Source organism: Pseudophryne corroboree, chromosome 2 (genome assembly GCF_028390025.1).
Source record: "Pseudophryne corroboree isolate aPseCor3 chromosome 2, aPseCor3.hap2, whole genome shotgun sequence".
NCBI classification, from domain to species: Eukaryota; Metazoa; Chordata; class Amphibia; order Anura; family Myobatrachidae; genus Pseudophryne; species Pseudophryne corroboree.
In genome coordinates, this window is record NC_086445.1 from 889387612 (window position 1) to 889407776 (window position 20165).

Consider the following 20165-nt stretch of genomic DNA (forward strand, 5'->3'; position numbering starts at 1 on the left):
ATATCAGAAGATGAGTATTATTTTTTGTTACCCACACACCCTATCACTCCAATTTTTTATCATTTACCCAAAATTCATAAAGATTTATCACATCCACCTGGGAGACCTATTATTTCGGGAGTGGATTCACTTTCTTCTAATTTATCTCACTTTGTAGACTTTCATTTACAGAGTCACGTGGCCACCTTAAAATCCCATATTAAAGATACTCACCATATATTACAACAAACGGTAGGGAAAAACTGGACTGAAGGTTGGGGTTTTCTAACCTTAGACGTCCAATCCCTTTACACCAATATACCACATATAAAAGGGATCGAATCTGCCAAATATTATTTGGACAAGGACCCCAATCTGAATTCAGGCCGACGTGACTTTGTTCTGGAAGCTATTTTATATATTTTGACACATAATTATTTTTTGTTTGAAGATTGTTATTATTTACAGCGTCTTGGAACGGCCATGGGGACCAGGTTTGCACCTAGCTTTGCCAACCTCTATATGGGCCGCTTCGAAGAAGATTACATCTGGAGCGGCCCATTTAGAGAGAACCTGGTCCTCTATGGCCGGTACATAGACGATTTATTTATTATTTGGAATGGGGGATCACAATTAGCACAAGATTTCGTCACATTTCTAAATAATAATGATTATAATTTAAAGTTCACTCACAATTTTGATTTATTCACTACTCACTTTCTAGATATCACATTATCAATCAATAATAATAAAATCATCTCAACCAATTATGTCAAACCAGTAGGGGCAGGTAACTATCTTCATTATTCAAGCGGTCACTACAAACCATGGATAAGAAATATTCCAAAGAATCAAATTATTAGAATAAGACGAAATTGTTCGGAAGACTCAGCTTTTCAATCACAGGTCGAAATCCTCTTACATCAATTTAATGAGAGGGGTTACCCGTCACATATCATGGAGGAGTCTAAAAAGTTTGCCCACTCTCTTATAAGAAATAACGTAGATGTTGAGCCAACAAACATAGTTTCTACAGTTACTATAGCAAAAAAAGAATCTAAGACTAAGACTAAAAGCACATCTATAGCAGGCTCTTTGAAGTTTATTTCTAAGTTCAATAATAGATCTAAGGATATAAAAAAGATTGTTCTTGACAATTTCGAGTTGGTCAAACAAGATTCTATTCTAAATAAATGTTTAATAGATAAACCGAAAGTTATCTTTAGGAGAAATACAAACCTAAAGGAGATGTTGGCTCCCAGTTATCTTATACCACTTGACCTTACTGTAAATTCCTCTTGGTTACCTAAAAGACCATTGGGTAGTTTTAGATGTAATAAGCAAGTCTGTCTGACATGTAAATATATGTTAAATAAAACTACAAATGTTAAATCTACAACTAATGGCAGTACTTATTCAATTAAACAATTTATTAATTGTGATACAGAATATTGTGTTTATCTGTTACAGTGTCCTTGCTCCCTCCAATATGTAGGGAGAACTATAAGACCTTTGAAGTCTAGATTCAGGGAGCATAGATTAAATATCATTAAGAAACTACAAACTCATAGTGTATCCCGTCACTTTTCTAGGGTACACAATAGTGATCCATCTTTTCTTAGCATTGTTGGCTTGGAACAATTTTCTTGTACAAAAAGAGGGGGTGATAGGTTTAGGAAATTGTGCATTGGAGAATCCTCCTGGATTTTTAAGTTAGATACCTTACATCTGAATGGCCTTAATGAAGCCTTAGATTACTCTTGTTTAGAGTGATTGATTTATTCTATTTCCCTTTCCTATATCCCCATAATTCTATTTTTCTATTTTTCTATATTCTCAGATCCATATAAGCCCATTTTTATATATTTAGACTTATAAACTCTCTGGTATTTACAAATTATGTGGTGGGAAGTCCATCTATTAATAAAAACTGGCTAATGACAAAAAATACCGAAGAATAACAATAAATAAATAAAAGAAATTTAAAGGTATTTTACATGATTATTATCTATCTTAATTTGCTTATCAAATGCGGAGTTTTTTTCTATTCTAGATTAGTAAAAGTAATCAACTCGAGATAGGTTTCTGAAACTCTGTAATAAAAAAATATATATATATATATATATATTTTGGTATAATATCTGTACATAAATATATTATAAAGCTCTAAATACTGTTCATTCTGTCTAGGAGTTCATAATGTTTGGGGACTCCTGTTTATTAACAAGAGAAAGTCGTTTGGCCAATAATTTATATAAGATAGTATTATGGGTCCAAAAGTGATGTTTGATTAATAGACAGGAATCATGGTAATTAAATTTAAAGTGTGAAAAAATACTTATTAATGTATATAATTTGTTAGATTGACTCAGTAGATGTTCAATATATTATTAATTATGGTGTATGACCAATTTTTAACTATAAAGAATAATTTTCTATTATGTGCAGCATATAATTTAAACATTTCAGCCTATTAAATAGATTCAGCTGACGCAAGTAATTTCATTAGAAAGAGTATAAATATGTGACTGAATAGAGGGGAGGTATTCGTCCTGAGGAAGTCTCCGGTTGCCAAGGAGACGAAACGCGTTGACGCCCACTTTCCGAAGTTCAGCTGTTCGGCACTACTTGCTGACCCTTCTTGCTAAACCGTCTCACAGCTAACGATCTCCACAGCTACATCCCATTACGGCTTGGTTACACGCCGGGCGCTCCGGCCAGCGGCTCTCGGCGAGGACGCTGACATCCGTCCAAGTGCTGTGCTGCAGACGTCAGGTTCTCCTCCTACCTGTACCGAGTGAGTGATATTGGCCGCTGCATGAAGGTCTAACACCCGGCTTGAGGAGATTGCCATTACCACAGACGTCCAGCTTTCCGTTCTCCCGTACCGAGTGACTGCTATTGGCCTCTGCAGTGAGGTCTAACACCCGGTTTGAGGAGGTGGGTTCTTTGGAGATCTTCACACAGGTTAATAAGAACTATATCTATCCGGAATGTAGCCGTGAGAAAAATATACGGCCTGCTCAAAACCAGCTTTAATCAGTTTAATTAAACTGCATACCCATCGATGTGCACATATATATTAACGGATCCGGTTTATCCATACTCCCAGAAATCTGCACATGGGTAAATATACCTCAATATACACAAAAGCTCATTATTAAACAAAGCTGTGATTATTTCTTACGAGACATTTATTAATCACTGGGACGCCAGTGTACTTTCATTCATCATCTTTTTAATAATACAACAAAGATATTTTATCTCATTATATGCTATAATAATTGTGATTATAGATTAATTGTTGTTTGATACATGCTGCTTATTCTGTACAAAATGTATACCGCTTTTTAATATTAGATAAAGAATTTATTGTTATATTTTTACAGTTCTACTGAGTCAATTATTCTATATGACAGACTGCACACTATAGTTTATTCTGATACAGTGGTTATATAGCGCAGAGTATACAATTCTTCTCTTGTTTTCCAATTAATTGGCAACCTAGCAAGTTGTCCTACTCAGCTGCTATTGATGCACTTTATATAATTAATTACTAATTGTTATCAGCGCCGGAAGAATAACAGATAAGGACAGTTTCTTTCTTTTTCTGTTTATTCCCTTGAATTCTTCTGTAGTCACCACAGGTTAGCTGGCGTGGGGGCTAGATAACAAATATCATATATACTATTTTCAGAACAAGTGTCAAATTTAGAAAACGGGACATGAAAAAACTCCATGTTAGAAATATCTCCATGAGAAGTGGGCATAATTATAACCCCAATAAGTGACATACAATATAAAAATAATAATAATAATAATAATAAATAATATATATAATAGAGATGAGCGGGTTCGGTTCGTCGAGATCCGAACCCCCCGAACTTCACCTATTTTACACAGGTCCGAGGCAGACTCTGATCTTCCCGCCTTGCTCGGTTAACCTGAACGAGGCCGAACGTCATCATTCCGCTGTCGGATTCTCGCAAGATTCGTATTCCATATAAAGAGCCGCGCATCGCCGCCATTTTCACTCGTGCATTGGAGATTTAATGGAGAGGACGTGGCTACGTTCTCTGCCCGAAATGCTCCATATCTGTGCTCAGTGTGCTGCAAATATCTGTGCTCAGTGTGCTACAAATATCTGTGCTCAGTGTGCTACAAATATCTACGTTCTCTGCCTGAAAAGCTCCATATCTGTGCTCAGTGTGCTGCAAATATCTGTGCTCAGTGTGCTGCATTGTGGGGACCATCAGTATATAATTATAGTAGTACAGTACAGTAGGCCATTGCTGTATCTTGCAGCTACGTGTCAGACTCAGTTCTAGACAGTATCCTGATCATCAGTGCTCAATATCTGCTGCATTGTTTTGTGACCAGAATATAATATATATATTATATATAGTAGTACAGTGCAGCATTTTGGTGACCAACAGTATATAGTTGTACAGTACAGTAGGCCATTGCTGTATCTTGCAGCTCCGTGTCACTTCAAGTATCCCTATCTGTGCTGCATTGTGGTGAGCAGTATATATAGTAGTACAGTGCAGCATTTTGGTGACCAACAGTATATAGTTGTACAGTACAGTAGGCCATTGCTGTATCTTGCAGCTCCGTGTCACTGCAAGTATCCATATCTGTGCTGCATTGTTGTGAGCAGTATATATAGTAGTACAGTGCAGCATTTTGGTGACCAACAGTATATAGTTGTACAGTACAGTAGTCCATTGCTGTATCCTGCAGCTCCGTGTCACTGCAAGTATCCATATCTGTGCTGCATTGTTGTGAGCAGTATATATATAGTAGTACAGTGCAGTATTTTGGTGACCAACAGTATATAGTTGTACAGTACAGTAGTCTTGCTGTATCTTGCAGCTCATTGTCACTGCAAGTATCCATATCTGTGCTGCATTGTTGTGAGCAGTATATATAGTAGTACAGTGCAGCATTTTGGTGACCAACAGTATATAGTTGTACAGTACAGTAGTCCATTGCTGTATCTTGCAGCTCTGTGTCACTGCAAGTATCCATATCTGTGCTGCATTGTTGTGAGAGGTATATATAGTAGTACAGTGCAGCATTTTGGTGACCAACAGTATATAGTTGTACAGTACAGTAGTCCATTGCTGTATCTTGCAGCTCTGTGTCACTGCAAGTATCCATATCTGTGCTGCATTGTTGTGAGAGGTATATATAGTAGTACAGTGCAGCATTTTGGTGACCAACAGTATATAGTTGTACAGTACAGTAGTCCATTGCTGTATCTTGCAGCTCCGTGTCACTGCAAGTATCCATATCTGTGCTGCATTGTTGTGAGTAGTATATATAGTAGTACAGTGCAGCATTTTGGTGGCCAACAGTATATAGTTGTACAGTACAGTAGTACAGTGCTCAGTGTCAGTGCTGCATTGTGGTGACCAGTATACTACAGTACAATAGTCCAGTGCTGTTCTCGCTGCTCAGTGTCAGTTCTCCCTAGTATCATCAGTGCTCAGTAAAATCAGTGCTCAGTATAATCAGTGATTGATCAGTATAATCAGTGCGCTGTTAGACGTGCGCCCGTTTTCCACCATTAGTGCACTGGGATTTAGACAATTGATGAAGTTATTGTGTCCCCGGTACAAAATCCCATCTAGATTCCACTTCACTAGGCAGGCGATAATATCAGTGATTTATAATTAATTATTAATTACAGTGATCTTGCCAAATGATTCCAGTGATTTTGTCATTTTCTTCCAGTGATTTGGACCAATAATACCATTGATTAGAACGAATAATTCCTGTGATTTTGTCATTTTCTTCCAGTGATTTGGACCAATAATACCATTGATTAGAACGAATAATTCCTGTGATTTTGTCATTTTCTTCCAGTGATTTGAACCAATAATACCATTGATTAGAACGAATAATTCCTGTGATTTTGTCATTTTCTTTCAGTGATTTGGACAAATAATACCATTGATTATAATGAATAATTCCTGTGATTTTGTCATTTTCTTCCAGTGATTTGGACCAATAATACCATTGATTAGAACAAATAATTCCTGTGATATTGAGATGTTTGTGTTGGTTAGCTTAGCCATCCAGCGACCACAGTGCACCTCTTTTTCTCTTTTCTTTGCATCATGTGCTGTTTGGGGACTAATTTTTTAAGTGCCATCCTGTCTGACACTTCTGTATATGTCCAGTGGTACTGCCATTTGATATAATTCCCGACATTACTGCCATTTAATTCCTGTGATTTTGTCATTTTCTTCCAGTGATTTGGACCAATAATACCATTGATAAGAATGAATAATTCCTGTGATATTGAGGTGTATGTGTTGGTTAGCTTAGCCATCCAGCGACCACAGTGCACCTCTTTTTCTCTTTTCTTTGCATCATGTGCTGTTTGGGGCCAATTTTTTTAAGTGCCATCCTGTCTGACACTGCAGTGCCACTCCTAGATGGGCCAGGTGTTTGTGTCGCCCTCTTGGGTCGCTTAGCTTAGTCATCTAGCGACCTTGGAGCAAATTTTAGGACTAAAAATAATATTGTGAGGTGTGAGGTGTTCAGAATAGACTGGAAATGAGTGGAAATTATGGTTATTGAGGTTAATAATACTATGGGATCAAAATTACCCACAAATTCTATGATTTAAGCTGTTTTTGAGGGTTTTTTGAAAAAAACAAAAACATCCAAATCCAAAACACACCGAATCCGACAAAAATTCTTAAGGGAGGTTTTGCCAAAACGCGTCCGAATCCAAAACACGGTGCACATCTTATTTTTATATATATATATAGATATAGATAGATAGATAGATAGATAGATAGATAGATAGATAGTCTACATAAAAAGATTTTTTGTTGGTGAAATATCAAAACTCACTTTTATAGTGCAGAGTCATTACACAATCACAGCCTTATCATATTACTCAAATAAACATAGACAATGAGTCATTAAGCCCTCTCGGGACTACAGTGTTCAAAAAATAGATCTTCTTAGCTTCTCACTTCAAAAGTACCAGTGCCCAATCGCCACCTCTCTCCATTGGTGGTACCCAATCGATACTATCATATATCTAACCGTGGCTAGTTGATGCCTTTCTTTCAAATAGTGCTGTGCCACTGGTTTATCAGTGCTGTCCGTTGAATATGTCAACCTTAAGGATGACCTATGTTGGTTCATCCACTCACGGAAAGTTTGAATAGTCTTTCCAACAAAAATAAGTTCATATGGGCATATGAGCATATAAACAACGTGATCCATCTGACAGGTCAAACAATGTTTCAAATAAATCTTCTTGCCATTGTACGGATGGCAGAAGAATTTACCAATCAGCATTGCTCTGCAAGTGGTGCAGCCTGAACAGCGGTAACATCCCTTCTGTTGCGATAACCAATTGTCCACTGAATCCCTTTCAGGGCGCATATTAGGGTGTAGTAACATATCCTTTAAGTTGCAACCTCTGCTTACACTAAGTAGAGGCTTACTCTTCTGCAAGTGTTTAAGTGCAGTATTAGTAATTACCAATGGCCAATGTTTGCTAATGGCGCATGTACTGCTTTATAGTTGGTATCACATCTTGTGCCCAAAATAATGTGTTCAGTTTCTTTGGTATTCTGAGTCGCTCAGGACCGTCCACTTATAAAATGTACTCTAGCTCTGGTGAGGCACCTCTTAATAGTGGAGACCTTGTAGCCACGTTCCAGAAAACGATCACAGCATTCTTGTAGCTGTATTCTGCCAAATCAGCACAATAATTGTTCCTTAATATAATCATGAACTGTGAAATGGGTAAATTAGACTTAAGTGTATCAGGTTGGTGGCTTGTGGCCCACAAAAGTGTGTTACGGCCAGTCTATTTTCTAAATAGAGTGTACTCCAGGTTGTTTAGACCTTTAAATACAGTTACAGCCCAAAAATGCATAGTATTATTACTAATCGAAGAGGTAAATCTGATCGGACTAGGTAAACTATTGAGGCTCGTGATCATAGCGTGAAAGGACTCCTTACTATCCAACCATATCAAAAAAACATAGTCTATGAAACTTTTATATTAAAAGTTCTTATCAGCAAACTCAGTAAGGATAAATTTATGTTCATACTGTTGCATGAATATGTTTGAATAAGCTTGCGCTAAATTCAAACAAATCGCCATGCAGATGAGTTGAACAAAATAATCCCCTTGGTAAAGAAATTACCTACATTGTAGAACCTTTTTGAGACGCTCAATAATCCAATCAATAGGTGGACCACCATAAGGGCCCTGCAGGAGAGCATTTTCCTTGATCTCCAAATCATGGGGTATCACAGTGTAGAGTGAACAAACGTCCACCGTGACCAGCATATACTTAGAAAGCATCACCCCTAATGCTCCCACATCTGCCAAAAAATGGCTAGTGTCACGCAAATAACTATTACTTTTCTTTATCAACAGCTGTAAATAGTGATCTAAGAATTATGCCATAGGTTGTAGTATAGATCCCCTGGCAGAAATAATTGGCCTGCCAGGGGGATCTATAAGCGTCTTATGTATATATCAGGGGACAAACAGGATGTTCAACTGTCAAGATTTAATGTTTTCATCTATCCATCTATTCGAAAAAGCTAAACTGACTAATGTATCAACTTCCTTTTTAATCCTGTTGGTCGGATTAAAAGTACATTTTTCATAAGTATACTGTCAGAAAGTTGTCTCCTGATTTCTATCTCATAATCATTAAAATCTTGCAAAACTATTGCACCGCCCTTATCAGTGTTTCTTATCATTATGGAGGTATTATTCTGTAGTGACTTAAGTGCTTGTTTTTCAGCTATACTGAGATTGTCCAATTTTTTATTACTGTCATTAATCTGGTTCCGGAAATCTGAATCAACCATCCTGAGGAAACTGTTTATACCAGTACTGTTCAAAGATGGCTCAAAAGAACTTTTTTTTTTTTTACATTTTATTATCATGAGACCTTGTGTCCACTTTACCATCATAAAATTCTCTTAAGCGCAGTTTGCGTCCCATTTTATGTAGGTTCACGGACCATCTGAATGCATCAGTCCTGCAAGTAGGAATAAAAGATAGCCCCTTGGACAAAAGGGTACTCTCTTCCACAGGCAAGGTATGTGAGAAAAGGTTAAAAATTAGGTGAAAACCTAATATTTAATCTTTCCTCCCATACCTTGCCTGTGGAAGAGAGTACCCCTTTGTCCAAGGGGCTATCTTTTATTTCTACGTTCAGGACTGATGGGAAAAGTCCCATTCTCTAAATTTGACACTTGTTCTGAAAATAGTATATATGATATTTCTTATCTAGCCCCCACTCCAGCTAATCTGTGGTGACTACAGAGCTCATTACTCTGTGGGATGCATAGTTTCTGCTTATGCGTTCCACTGACTGGAAGGGAGGGGCTATCAATAGACGAGGAGGGTGGCTGCTGCTGCCAGCACTCTGAATGATACTGTGGAATGCATAGTTCCCGTTTATGCATTCAACAGATGGGAAATTTAAATCCGGAAGCAGGACAGCGGAGCTTGCCGCGGCGGTCCCGCATGAGTGCTTAGTGTTGGGGACAATAGCGGTCATGGCAGTGAAAGCATGATACGGCCAGGGGTGTAGCGAGGGTGGCTCCGGTGGAGCGTGTGCTCCGGGTGCTGTAAAAATTAGAGGGCACACAGCCGCCTGCCCTCCTCCCTCCATCCACTATACCGCAGGCCGCTGTACAGGCAGCTGCAGAGCAGGAGAAGGAGAAGAAGAAGGGCGCACACTGACTTGGACTCGGAGACTACAGTATTTAAGGAACAGGGCAGGCCATAGGCGACAGCAAGAGACACTGACAGCCAGCACATGCCGGAGCTCTGCCCCCCTCTTTATATGTCTCAATGTCTGCTTGTAGCTGTGAAGTAGGGTTACTTGTGTTCTTCTACACTACTCTCTGCCCCTGCTGCTGCAGCACTTCTTTCTTCAGCCCGGCTGCTGCTGCACCTCTCTCTGTCCCAGCTGCTGCAGCACCTCTCTCTGCATTAGACACTGCAGAGTAACATGTATAAGCGGCTCTACTGTGACATAACATGTATAAGGGACTCTACTGTGTGGCATAATGTGTATAAGGGGCTTTACTGTGATGTGTAACGTGTATAAGGGGCTTTACTGTAGGCATAAAGTGACTAAGGGACACTATTTTGGTATAATGTGAATAACAGACAATAGTGTAAGGTGCAATCTGAATTAGAACTATTCTGTGGCCACACCCATTTCCCATGAAGCCAGGCCCCTATATTTTTGTTGCACACGTTAGGTGCGTACTGTCCCTATTTTAAACATGGGGGAAACTTTTGCCCTGAGCTCCACAAGGTCTAGAACTGACCCTGTCACCAATTTAGGATTTTTAAATATTTTTTCTTTTCAAATGTAACATGTCCACAATTCAGTACAGGGCTGGGGCTGCCGAGACTGAATCAATGTAAAGAGGTGAGCGTGTAGTGCAGTGTCAGTGACAATGCACACCCACTGCACTGCACAGCACGGACACCTTTTACATAGGTTCAGCATCCAGACATTACCCTCCGCGATATCACGCACTCTATCCATTACATTAGCCATCTCGGGGCTTCCAGCCCAGCAGTGCAGGTGCTGTGCTGCGGAGTCAGGGCCTCTGGGGATCTGGGCGTGGCTGTGAGCACTTCTGTGACATCACACGCAGAGGAGGCTCCAGGGCTCAGAGAGGGCTATGAAAGCCTTCTGCTGCGCCGCTTTCACACACATCTATGCTGGTGGCAGCAACAACTTTTGTTACACCTGTGCCGGGGCTAGGGAGTGGGGATTGTTGATGCCGGAGGGGGCAGGCGGACTGGCTGCTGGACATAGGATGCTGCAGTAAAAGGATTTTTTTCTCCCTATCTACAGCACAGAGACATGCTTCAGATGCAGTGGCAAACCCTCCAACTGTACCTTTTTGGCAGGTACAGTACCTTCTTTTTATGGTCTGTACCGATTTTTGGCTCTCCAAACTCCCTTTGAAAGTATAGGAAAAGGGGCGTGACCACAACACTTTACCAGTGGCCACCCCTCCTTTTTGAATTTGTGCCAATTTTTATGTGTAAATTGTTGGAGGGTAAGTTGCTGCAGATGCAGTGGGCCTATTTTGGGGTGTGGACCTGGAGCTGCAGCTCCAACAGCCCCATTGTTAATCCTGCTCTGGGAACACACAGCAGCCAAAGGGTAGATCCTACCATTGGATGTAACCTGTGTGGGAGGGCTTTTATCACCCAATCAGCTTTGGACTGGGTGCGATAGACCTGCTGCTAACCCAATGAGAGCTCCTAGCCATGCCCATCGTTAGCCACACAGTCACAGAGTGACAGATCTGGGCTATTATATAGGAGATTCTAAGAACATAGGGGGTCATTCCGAGTTGTTCGCTCGCAAGCAGATTTTAGCAGATTTGCTCATGCTAAGCCGCCGCCTACTGGGAGTGAATCTTAGCATCTTAAAATTGCGAACGATGTTTTCGCAATATTGCGATTACACACCTCGTAGCAGTTTCTGAGTAGCTCCAGACTTACTCGGCATCTGCGATCATTTCAGTGCTTGTCGTTCCTGGTTTGACGTCACAAACACACCCAGCGTTCGCCCAGACACTCCCACGTTTCTCCGGCCACTCCTGCATTTTTTCAGGAAACGGTAGCGTTTTTCCCCACACGCCCATAAAACGGCCTATTTCCGCCCAGTAACACCCATTTCCTGTCAATCACATTACGATCGCCAGAACGATGAAAATGCCGTGAGTAAAATTCCTAACTGCATAGCAAATTTACTTGGCGCAGTCGCAGTGCGGACATTGCGCATGCGCATTAAGCGTAAAATCGCTGCGATGCGAAGATTTTTACAGAGCGAACAACTTGGAATGACCCCCATAGTTTTCCTATTCTCCACTTGTTATGAACTCCTCTGGATAACTGAGAAACCACAACTAACTGAACACAAAATTAAGTTTATTACAGGTACTCGCAAGAAACAGGGGTGGGCAGATAAACCAGCGATATGAAATAATGCTTGACAAACAGATGGTCACAGGAGCAGAGTTACTTGAAATGCAGATAATGCAAATTAATAACTGATAGGGTAGGTAATTAATTGGTATAATTATAAATCAAACTAAAGTCCAGAATTACAGCAGAATGCAAACAAGCTTGAAAGTGCAGGGATTACATGTGCTGATAAACAGGAGTCCTGATGTGAATGAAGAGCAAACAAATGTCCAGAAATAATAACAGAGGAATAAGCTGAAATGGTGAAGAAGTTATTTAAGAGTTGCAGACCTGTAGCTGATACTGGAGTACAAAAGAATCACAAATAAAGTTACCAGACTGGAAACATGAAACTTTCATCCACAGGACAAACACAGGTTTCCAGATCTCAGGCGGAAACCATTAATGACCCAGCCCTGAATGCTGGGCCCAAGGGGATTAAATAGGCCAAGAAAAAGATGTTTTCCATGTTGATAATTAAACTAGAATACCTGAAACCTGACCACAATTCCAAGACAGAACTGCAGTACACAAATAAGCTCCCTGGTGACCCCTAGTGGTAGGGGAACATACTGCAGAACAGGTAACAGAACAGGTAACACCACCTGAAGAATACCTATGTTATGCTTCAGCTTCCTAACATATCAGGAAGTAAGAGAATTAGGGATGAGTGAGTGAGGGCTTTTCGCAGATTTTATATATATATATATATATATATATATATAGGGCTATGCTACTGCTCAATACTCCACTTTTGGGAAGTGGTATTGGTCACAAGTAGTTACATTAGAGTAGAGTCAATTATGTTATTTATGAATTCACCTTGAGAATCACTGACCTGAAACCAGACTCAAGTGGAACCGGACTGGAACAAAACTGGAAGGGAGCCAGACTGAAATACTGAGACACAAAGTTTAGCAGGTTCTAAGGCAATTCCTATGAACACAGAGGAGTACAGCCACAAGGCTCACACTGAGCTGTGTGACTTTTGGAACTGGCAGCCTGTGCACTGGAAAGCAGGAAGCCTTATACCCCTGTGTTAGTCTGAATAGGCTGGAAGTGTCAGCTGAGCATCAGACTGGAGAGGATTGGACAGAAGAGAGTCAGCTGACTGGAACCAAGATGGTGACATCCATGACTGGTTTGGCAGTGAACTTTGGTTTAGGCCCAAACACAAGGAAGCGGAGCACTATGGGGGTTCACACTGAAGACTACACATTGAATACTGAGAGCATTGTACAAAAGCAGCATGTATAGACTTCACTGACAACTAAGCACAATGAACAGAGAGACCATCGGTCACGCAGGTGACTAATCAAGAGTTATCAGCACCAGGAAACACAGACTGCAGCTTGTATGCTGAACTGCAGGATTGATGGCAAAAGTAAGGCATAAAACATGAGAAATTTAGTCAGGATTTTGATAGGCTTGCAGCCCAGCAGGAAATATAATGAGGCTTGATTTGATGTGAGGGATCCCAGAAAGCAATTGTGGTGGCTTGTGAGCAAAGATAGATAGATAGATAGATAGATAGATAGATAGATAGATAGATAGATAGATAGATAGATAATCTAGAAAATACATTTGTTTTTGAAAAAAGACAAATTCGAGGAGGGCAGAAGGTAGTATCTTACCTATGAATAACCACATGGGGGATTCTGGATGCAATAAGAATATGTAATTAAACCCCGGGTATCACAGGCTCTGAATCTGTTCTATTCATGTTCTTTTTAATATCATTCATTTTTTCCTACTACCCCTCCTAGCAGGGAAGACTGTAGAATCTGAAATTATATCTTTTCAAAGAGAGAAGATAGCTGTTTGCTTTTGTTATAAACATATATTTTTTTCTCTTTTAACTTGTCACTAAAAGCTTTCCTTGATGCATCTAATATCACCCACAGTAATTGATTACAAGATGATACTTATCATCTGACTGTATGGTTGCATATTTTTTGTAGAGAAAAACAAAATTGCTAACATGAAAATGAAAAAATGAATTTCTGTAAGAAAAAGAGCCTAGAATCAGTTACATTCTGTGCTGCTTGGAAAGTGTGAAAGATCACATATTATCTAGCAGTCAGAGACTTAAATCATTTTTTTGCCATAGAATCTCATAGGCATAATACAATGCAGATGACCCCCACAGTGTTCAGGTGTAAATCACTTCTTCTCTTCTGCAAAGCCAAATATGAGTAATAGCCATTCTGTATCGTTAATGGACAGTTCTGGTGTACGCACAAAGAAAATAAGAAATTCCGTTCTGATTTCAAGTGTCTGCTCTGGGTATTCAATTCAAGCTCATCACCTTCATTTTTATTAAAGTCAATAGGACATTTTATTGCAGTATAAATTAAGTGGAAGCCTTCCGACTCCTGGGACATAGACGGAAAATGCAAGGGAACTCTAGTTCATGATACATTGACTGATATAGCAGCAGTTGCTTTGCATGGAGCACTGTAATGTACTGTATGATACTTTGTGCATTTGTAACAATATAATGAAACACTATTTAATGTAAGGATATACACTTGCTTTAATTATATACCAAGAAACACACGTGTCTACCGTATCAAGATATTGGGTTAGATCCAATTAGCTGCAAGGTGCTGCTACAATGGCATGGAAATTCCAGCAATGGCACCTCATATTGACTCCTCACAGCCTAATTTCACCCTGGACTTACCTATTTGTATATGCAGCCCTACAATCAGTGAGTCCAGAACTGCATTTATATGCATGGGCGCATAGGGCGCGTCAAAGTGAATCAACCCCTTGAAACCCAAAGTCCAAATACAATACTAGTATCATGTTGCAATATATTCATTTACAAAAAAATGAAATGTATAAAAAAATATGATGATATTCTGTAATAGTGTAAATTTTATTCACAAATTACTAACATTCAAAACAAATATATACTTTGCTTTAAAAGTAGTAATGGATTACTGCAAAGAGTACTAATGCAGGATCTCGTTAAACCAGTGGCATACCTATAAGTGATACATTTAAAATACTAACTGTCGGGATCCCAGCGTTCAGGATACCGACGCTGAAATCCTGACAGCTGACAATGTCAGCATCTGTAATCCCGGCGCACAAGGGGTCTCTTAGCGCTCACTCCGCTGCCGGCATTCTGGCATTCTGATATTGACAGCTGGCATCCCGCACATTGGGATAACGTATGTTACCCATCTATAATGGCTGCAGCCATTTTTACATACTTAACCCTCCGGAGTGCTGCACAAATCACCAGGAAAATGGTGCGGTGGCTATTTTCCCAGTATTTTGTGCATGCACAATAGGAAAATCACTTGGAAAATGGCTGCAGCGTCATTTTCCCGGAGACTCGCACATATGCACTACACTCCGGGGCAGCACTATAGTCTCCTAGTGACCTTAGTTCTCAGAGTCTACTTCACTGCTGGCTAGAGAGGAGGGGACCAGGATGGAGACTGCACACATGCTCCCTCCTCTGTTAACACGTCCCTATTTGCTTGTCTTTTAATAACAAGAAAAATAAAGGGACATAATCGATGCAGTGTCTGAGGATTTAACATGAGCAAAGCAGAAGAAGGAGTTTGTCATGATTACACTTTACCACTCTGCCTAGCCTACGCAGAGATTAATGCAGCCACTATATATAGAAACACATTAACTGGGAAGTTTGTATTAAGAAGATGCTAAATCAGTACAATATCCTAAAAAACACAATCTTAGTATATAATGTTATGATTCTGTAAAAGACCAATTTCTACAGTTAAAATAAAAATGGGGTTTGAATGTTGGAAATAAATAGTGAAGAACGTGTTGAGTTTTGACTCTAAAAATGATTAGTTTAATACAAAGATGATATGAATTAGAGATGAGCGGGTTCGGTTCTCAGAGACCGAACCCGCCTGAACGTTACCACCCGAGCCTGGATCTGAGTTAGGCTCAGGTTTTACCGCCTGATTCGGAAACCAGAACGAGGCAAAACGTCATCATCCTGCTGTCGGATTCTCGCGGGGTTTGGATTCCATATAAGTCGCCGCACGTCGCAGCCATTTTAACTCCGGCATTGGAGAGTGTAGAGAGAGGACGTGTCTCCATCCTCAGTGTCCTGCATCAGTTCAGTGTTAGTGTCTTGTGCTGCATCAGTCCAGTCTAGAGATGTGCACTTGAAATTTTTCGGGTTTTGTGTTTTGGTTTTGGGTTCGGTTCCGCGGCCGTGTTTTGGGTTCGACCGCGTTTTGGCAAAACCTCACCGAATTTTTTTTGTCGGATTCGGGTGTGTTTTGGATTCGGGTGTTTTTTTCAAAAAACCCTAAAAAACAGCTTAAATCATAGAACTTGGGGGTCATTTTGATCCCAAAGTATTATTAACCTCAAAAACCATAATTTCCACTCATTTTCAGTCTATTCTGAACACCTCACACCTCACAATATTATTTTTAGTCCTAAAATTTGCACCGAGGTCGCTGGATGACTAAGCTAAGCGACCCTAGTGGCCGACACAAACACCTGGCCCATCTAGGAGTGGCACTGCAGTGTCACGCAGGATGGCCCTTCCAAAAAAAAACTCACCAAACAGCACATGACGCAAAGAAAAAAAGAGGCGCAATGAGGTAGCTGTGTGAGTAAGCTAAGCGACCCTAGTGGCCGACACAAACACCTGGCCCATCTAGGAGTGGCACTGCAGTGTCACGCAGGATGGCCCTTCCAAAAAACACTCCCCAAACAGCACATGACGCAAAGAAAAAAAGAGGCGCAATGAGGTAGCTGTGTGAGTAAGCTAAGCGACCCTAGTGGCCGACACAAACACCTGGCCCATCTAGGAGTGGCACTGCAGTGTCACGCAGGATGGCCCTTCCAAAAAACACTCCCCAAACAGCACATGACGCAAAGAAAAAAAGAGGCGCAATGAGGTAGCTGTGTGAGTAAGATAAGCGACCCTAGTGGCCGACACAAACACCTGGCCCATCTAGGAGTGGCACTGGAGTGTCACGCAGGATGGCCCTTCAAAAAAATACTCCCCAAACAGCACATGACGCAAAGAAAAATGAAAGAAAAAAGAGGTGCAAGATGGAATTGTCCTTGGGCCCTCCCACCCACCCTTGTGTTGTATAAACAGGACATGCACACTTTAACCAACCCATCATTTCAGTGACAGGGTCTGCCACACGACTGTGACTGAAATGATGGGTTGATTTGGACCCCCACCAAAAAAGAAGCAATTAATCTCTCCTTGCACAAACTGGCTCTACAGAGGCAAGATGTCCACCTCATCATCATCCTCCGATATATCACCGTGTACATCCCCCTCCTCGCAGATTATCAATTCGTCCCCACTGGAATCCACCATCTCAGCTCCCTGTGTACTTTGTGGAGGCAATTGCTGCTGGTCAATGTCTCCACGGAGGAATTGATTATAATTCATTTTAATGAACATCATCTTCTCCACATTTTCTGGAAGTAACCTCGTACGCCGATTGCTGACAAGGTGAGCGTCGGCACTAAACACTCTTTCGGAGTACACACTTGTGGGAGGGCAACTTAGGTAGAATAAAGCCAGTTTGTGCAAGGGCCTCCAAATTGCCTCTTTTTCCTGCCAGTATAAGTACGGACTGTCTGACGTGCCTACTTGGATGCGGTCACTCATATAATCCTCCACCATTCTTTCAATGGGGAGAGAATCATATGCAGTGCCAGTAGACGACATGTCCGTAATCGTTGGCAGGTCCTTCAGTCCGGACCAGATGTCAGCATCAGCAGTCGCTCCAGACTGCCCTGCATCACCGCCAGCGGGTGGGCTCGGAATTCTGAGCCTTTTCCTCGCACCCCCAGTTGCGGGAGAATGTGAAGGAGGAGATGTTGACAGGTCGCGTTCCGCTTGACTTGACAATTTTCTCACCAGCAGGTCTTTGAACCCCAGCAGACTTGTGTGTGCCAGAAAGAGAGATCCAAGGTAGGTTTTAAATCTAGGATCGAGCACGGTGGCCAAAATGTAGTGCTCTGATTTCAACAGATTGACCACCCGTGAATCCTTGTTAAGAGAATTAAGGGCTCCATCCACAAGTCCCACATGCCTAGCGGAATCGCTCTGTGTTAGCTCCTCCTTCAATGTCTCCAGCTTCTTCTGCAAAAGCCTGATGAGGGGAATGACCTGACTCAGGCTGGCAGTGTCTGAACTGACTTCACGTGTGGCAAGTTCAAAGGGCATCAGAACCTTGCACAACGTTGAAATCATTCTCCACTGCGCTTGAGACAGGTGCATTCCACCTCCTATATCGTGCTCAATTGTATAGGCTTGAATGGCCTTTTGCTGCTCCTCCAACCTCTGAAGCATATATAGGGTTGAATTCCACCTCGTTACCACTTCTTGCTTCAGATGATGGCAGGGCAGGTTCAGGTGTTTTTGGTGGTGCTCCAGTCTTCTGTACGTGGTGCCTGTACGCCGAAAGTGTCCCGCAATTCTTCTGGCCACCGACAGCATCTCTTGCACGCCCCTCTCGTTTTTTAAATAATTCTGCACCACCAAATTCAAGGTATGTGCAAAACATGGGACGTGCTGGAATTTGCCCATATTTAATGCACACACAATATTGCTGGCGTTGTCCGATGCCACAAATCCACAGGAGAGTCCAATTGGGGTAAGCCATTCCGCGATGATCTTCCTCAGTTGCCGTAAGAGGTTTTCAGCTGTGTGCGTATTCTGGAAACCGGTGATACAAAGCGTAGCCTGCCTAGGAAAGAGTTGGCGTTTGCGAGATGCTGCTACTGGTGCCGCCGCTGCTGTTCTTGCGGCGGGAGTCCATACATCTACCCAGTGGGCTGTCACAGTCATATAGTCCTGACCCTGCCCTGCTCCACTTGTCCACATGTCCGTGGTTAAGTGGACATTGGGTACAGCTGCATTTTTTAGGACACTGGTGACTCTTTTTCTGAGGTCTGTGTACATTTTCGGTATCGCCTGCCTAGAGAAATGGAACCTAGATGGTATTTGGTACCGGGGACACAGTACCTCCAACAAGTCTCTAGTTGCCTCTGCAGTAATGATGGATACCGGAACCACGTTTCTCACCACCCAGGATGCCAAGGCCTCAGTTATCCGCTTTGCAGCAGGATGACTGCTGTGATATTTCATCTTCCTCGCAAAGGACTGTTGGACAGTCAATTGCTTGGTGGAAGTAGTAAAAGTGGTCTTACGACTTCCCCTCTGGGATGACCATCGACTCCCAGCAGCAACAACAGCAGCGCCAGCAGCAGTAGGCGTTACACGCAAGGATGCATCGGAGGAATCCCAGGCAGGAGAGGACTCGTCAGAATTGCCAGTGACATGGCCTGCAGGACTATTGGCATTCCTGGGGAAGGAGGAAATTGACACTGAGGGAGTTGGTGGGGTGGTTTGCGTGAGCTTGGTTACAAGAGGAAGGGATTTACTGGTCAGTGGACTGCTTCCGCTGTCGCCCAAAGTTTTTGAACTTGTCACTGACTTATTATGAATGCGCTGCAGGTGACGTATAAGGGAGGATGTTCCGAGGTGGTTAACGTCCTTACCCCTACTTATTACAGCTTGACAAAGGCAACACACGGCTTGACAAATGTTGTCCGCATTTCTGTTGAAATACTTCCACACCGAAGAGCTGATTTTTTTGGTATTTTCACCAGGCATGTCAATGGCCATATTCCTCCCACGGACAACAGGTGTCTCCCCGGGTGCCTGACTTAAACAAACCACCTCACCATCAGAATCCTCCTTGTCAATTTCCTCCCCAGTGCCAGCAACACCCATATCCTCCTCATCCTGGTGTACTTCAACACTGACATCTTCAATCTGACTATCAGGAACTGGACTGCGGGTGCTCCTTCCAGCACTTGCAGGGGGCGTGCAAATGGTGGAAGGCGCATGCTCTTCACGTCCAGTGTTGGGAAGGTCAGGCATCGCAACCGACACAATTGGACTCTCCTTGTGGATTTGGGATTTCGAAGAACGCACAGTTCTTTGCTGTGCTTTTGCCAGCTTGAGTCTTTTAATTTTTCTAGCGAGAGGCTGAGTGCTTCCATCCTCATGTGAAGCTGAACCACTAGCTATGAACATAGGCCAGGGCCTCAGCCGTTCCTTGCCACTCCGTGTGGTAAATGGCATATTGGCAAGTTTACGCTTCTCCTCTGACAATTTTATTTTAGATTTTTGAGT